This window comes from Mus pahari, chromosome 2 (genome assembly GCF_900095145.1).
Source record: "Mus pahari chromosome 2, PAHARI_EIJ_v1.1, whole genome shotgun sequence".
Lineage (NCBI taxonomy): Eukaryota > Metazoa > Chordata > Mammalia > Rodentia > Muridae > Mus > Mus pahari.
Window position 1 is genome coordinate 62,026,775 of NC_034591.1, and position 4,681 is coordinate 62,031,455.

Here is a 4,681-nt window from a genome sequence, read left to right on the forward strand (position 1 = left end):
GCTCGCCTTCCAGTTGAGACCTGGGAGACCGCTTCTGGGTAGACCCCAAGCCTTAGTACTGCTCTCGGGCGCACTCCCCTCCTCGGGTGAGGAAAGGCNCTGGATGCCAGGCGGACACCCCTCCTCGGTCGGGGAGGCAAGGTCCAAAATAAAATTTTAATGATGGAAACACAATAATAAAATTTCATATTCTGAAAACATATAAAACAAACAGGCTTCTAATGGATAAAAATAAAATATGTAAAATAAAATAAAACAAAAAGTAACACATCTGAATTGGACAAAACAAACAAACAAAAGGAAAAGAGACCAAGAATAAGAAACTGAGACACATTCATTTGCACACTTGAGAATTCCACTTTATACACACACACACACGCACACACACACACACACGCACACACATGCATGCACACATGCACACACACACTCACATATACACACATATGATCTATATGGTTAAAAAATAAGAAAACAAAGATTAAAAAATAAAACAAAAATTTATAAATGATTTGAAAAAGTCCCAACACAACATTGTGAGATGAGGAATCTCCAACAATGCTGTTGAGTTCATTTTCTCTTGACCATCTACTTAGTTCCATGTAACCTATCCTTAAGAGTACTTTGTCAGTGACACCATCCCAACAATAAAAAACGAAAAAAAGAGTACTTTGTTTCCCTCATAAGACTCCATTTGAGGAAATTAAATTTTCATTTGCAAGTGGTTATAAATTGGATGTAGTTTTGGGCTAGGCATGGGGGCTTGTGTCCATTTCTCCTTTAATCTCTAGGATCCCATCTAGTGCAGACCCACGCAAGCCCTGCTATAGCTGCCTCAGTCTCTGTGCATTCATATGTGCACTGATCATGTTGGTTCAGAGACCCTTGCTTTCTTGGCATCCTCCATCCTCTCTTGTTCTTATATTTTTTATTCTCCTCTTCTGTAGGGTTCCCTGAACTCTGAGGGGAGGGATTTCAGGATCAGTGTTCCAAGGTCTCTCATTCTCTGAATAATGTCTGACTGTGGGTCTCTGTATTTGCTATCATTTGCTGTAGGAGAAAGCTTCTTTGATGATGGCTGAGCAAGACATTGATTTATGAATGTAGCAGAATGTCGTTAGGAACAATTTTATTGCTACATTTGTGTGTGTGTTTGTGTGTGTGTGTGTGTGTGTGTGTGTGTTTGTGTGTGTTTGTATGTGTGTATAAAACAGTAGTATTTGGTTTTACCTCAGGTTTCTGGGATATCTAGTCTTAGGTTCTTGGCCACTCAAGCAGTGTTGAGTATGGGTTCCATCTCACGAGTCCACAAACCTTTGGAGGAACAAAGACCATATTTAAGGGATTTGACGTTAGAAACATGAACTAAGATTAATAAAATATTCTCATTCATGTGTAAACATTCTGATTTCCAGAAAATAGAGGCTCACCACACTCTTACTTTTCTTTTTGTTATTGTTGCTGATGGTGAAATAGATTCATCAATGCTAGGCTTTAGAAGGACTAGAGGAAATAAGAAAGAGCTCAAGACAAGTTAGTACAAGAGGGTGATTACTAATATACATGGGGGATAGTGGATTGTGTCCATTTCTCCTTTTATCTCTAGGGTGAATTTGGCGTTATCATAGGGAAGAAAAACTTACATAAGAAATCCAGATGTATGAAACTTTTACTTAGATACACTGATGGATATTTATGATTATTTTATAAATATATTGTATCATCAGACAGAATAAATCATTAGTTGCTTTAAAGTTACATATCTCAATTTCTTAAAAGTGTGCTCATAGAATATTTTTATTTTCATTTACATAATAGATATGAGAAGCGTAAGTGGATTAATCAGAGTTGCATAGTACCTAAGATGTGAACTGGAACAGTAATTGCAGTTTGCTGATTTCCATTTCAGAATTACTTCACCAGAGTGTTGTAGGGGTAATATGGTGGAGACTTTCTTAAATAAGATAATTACAGTGCAAAAGAACACCCAGGTTAACTACGGAGAAAAAGAAATGATGAGAATTTACACAATTGGACACCAAAAGTGGATTTTATTTTTTCTACCTATTTGAGAAGATAGGTTTCAATAACTGGCCTATATGTATATGAAATGTCAGGCAGTGAAATATGCAGAGAATAAATTCCAAGAAAAAGTTAATAAGTGCTTTCTGAGTATAAATTAACTTTTAAAATAACACTTTGTGATCTTGGAGTTCACTGTGTCTCAGTGTAATAGTGACAAACATAATGGATGCTCATGTATGCCAACACAAGTGCAGCCTCAGGTCGATGATTCTTTCTCTAAAGGAAAGAACCACTTTCATTGACAGCTCATCTTCAATGTGGAGGTAAGGCTATGGAATATTTCCCCAGTTTATGAAAAAGACCTGAAAGAAAATTATTGGTTGTTTGTGTGCTTTATATCATATGCTGTGTGTTTGTATTTAGACTCTATTTGATTCAGTTGAGAATTAAGAGTCCCCTAGTAAGGAAGCCAAATATGATCAAGACTTCAGGGAGTGTTTCAAAAGATACATGGATTTCCTTGAAAAAAATCATTTTGTATTGTACTAATTTTGTGTCAACTTGACACAGTTGGAGTTATCACAGAGAAAGGAGCTTTAGTTGGGGTAATGCCTCCATGAGATCCAGCTGCAGGGCATTTTCTCAATTAGTGACCAAGGGGGGAGGGCCCCTTGTGGGTGGGACCATCTCTGGGCTGATAGTCTTGGGTTCTATAAGAGAGCAGGCTGAGCAAGCCAGGGGAAGCAAACCAGTAAAGAACATCCCTCCATGGTCTCTGCATCAGCTCCTGCTCCCTGACCTGCTTGAGTTCCAGTCCTAACTTCTTCAGTGATGAACAGCAATGTGGAAGTGTAATCCAAATAAACCCTTTCCTCCCTAACTTGCTTCTTGGTCATGATGTTTGTGCAGGGATAGAAATCCTGACTAAGACTTGTATGTTATTGTTTAACTGTAGGGTACCATCCTCAGAATGACATCGAATTATATCCATAATGTATTAATGGGGCTCCAGTCTCACCATGTTTGAGTTTGGATTTTTAATATTGAAAATAGATTTTTTTTTAACCGTACAATGTATCCCAATTACACTTTTGACTCCCTCCAAGTTTCTTCATACCTCCTGTCTCCTGAGACTCATTCCTTTTCTGTCTCTTAGAAAAGACTAGGCTGTAAGAGATTAACAAACATGACAAGATAAAACATAAGATAAAACAAAAACCGTCACATCAAGCCTGGACAAGGCAACCAAACAGAAGGAAAAGAGCCCCCAAAGCAGACACAAGACCCATTTCTTCACATACTCAGGAGGCCCATAAAACTACTAAGATGAAAGCTATAATATACATGCAGAGGGCCTGGTAGAGATCTGTGTTAGTCCTGTGCTTGTTGCTTTAGTCTCTGTGTGTTTATTTGAGCTGCTATCAGTTGATTCAAAGGCCCTGTTCTCCGAGTGTCTTCTATATCCACTGTCTCTTACACTAATTCTGCCTCTTCTTCCATGGGGTTCACTGAATTCAGAAAGTAGGGGTTTAATGGAGATTCCCCATTTGGCGTTGTATAGTCCAAGAAGTCTCTCTCTCTCTCTCTCTCTCTCTCTCTCTCTCTCTCTCTCTCCTCTCCTCTCCTCTCCTCTCCACTCTACTGGATAATATTTGGCTGTGAGGTCTCTGCCTCTGTTCCCATCTACTGTGTGTGTGAGGAAGCTTCTTTAATGATGACTGAGTAAGGCACTGATCTATGAGTATAGCAGAATATTATTAGAGGTCATTTTGTTGGTAGTTTTTGACAAGTAGTGTTTTGTTTACCTTAGGTCTCTGGGCTATGTAGTCTCTGGTTCTTGGTCACCCAAGCAATGTTGGCTATGGGTTTCATCTTGTAGAGTGTGCCTTAAGTCAAATCAGACATTGGTTGGGTACCCTAACAATTTCTGTGCCACCATTGCCCTAGCATACATTGTAGGAAAGGCAGATTGTAGGTCAAAGGTTTTATGGCTGGTTGATGTTTATGTTTCTCCTTTGATAGCATGCAGAGTACCTTCCTTTAGTAAAGACACTAGAACATAAGGGTAAAGGTGCCATATAGGCATTAGCTCAACTTCTCCGCACTGAATGAGTTCTTTGGGTGCTGTCCTTAGGGCTTTTCTGTCAGTTTGCTGAGAATAACTCATAGTCCTGACACAGCCTGAGTTGTTCGGGAATTTCCATGGAATACTCTTAGCCAACAACTGAATACAACCCTGTCCTGGTATTGAAAGTCTCACGGAGTGAGAAGAGATGGTCAGTTGGGACTCTGTCTCCCCAATTATTGGGGCACCTCATTAGAATTTCCTTCATATAATTATAGGAACTTTACACTGCTCCAGGTTTCCATAGCATCCCTCAAATGCCCTGCAATTCTATGTGTCTTTACCTTCTACATCCTCCCTCAATCTCAACTCCATATCCCCTTGCTTCCCCACCTGCTATTCTTTTTTTTTTTTTTACAATGAATATTTTTTCATTGTTTTAACTTACTGTAGATATATAGCACCTTATTTCATTTTTTAAATAAGCATTTATTTGTGTGTGTAAGTTTATGTCTCTATGTGTATGTGTGAGTGTGTGAGTTTGTGTGTAGGATGGGACTAGAGGACACTTTATCAGAATTGATTCTCTTC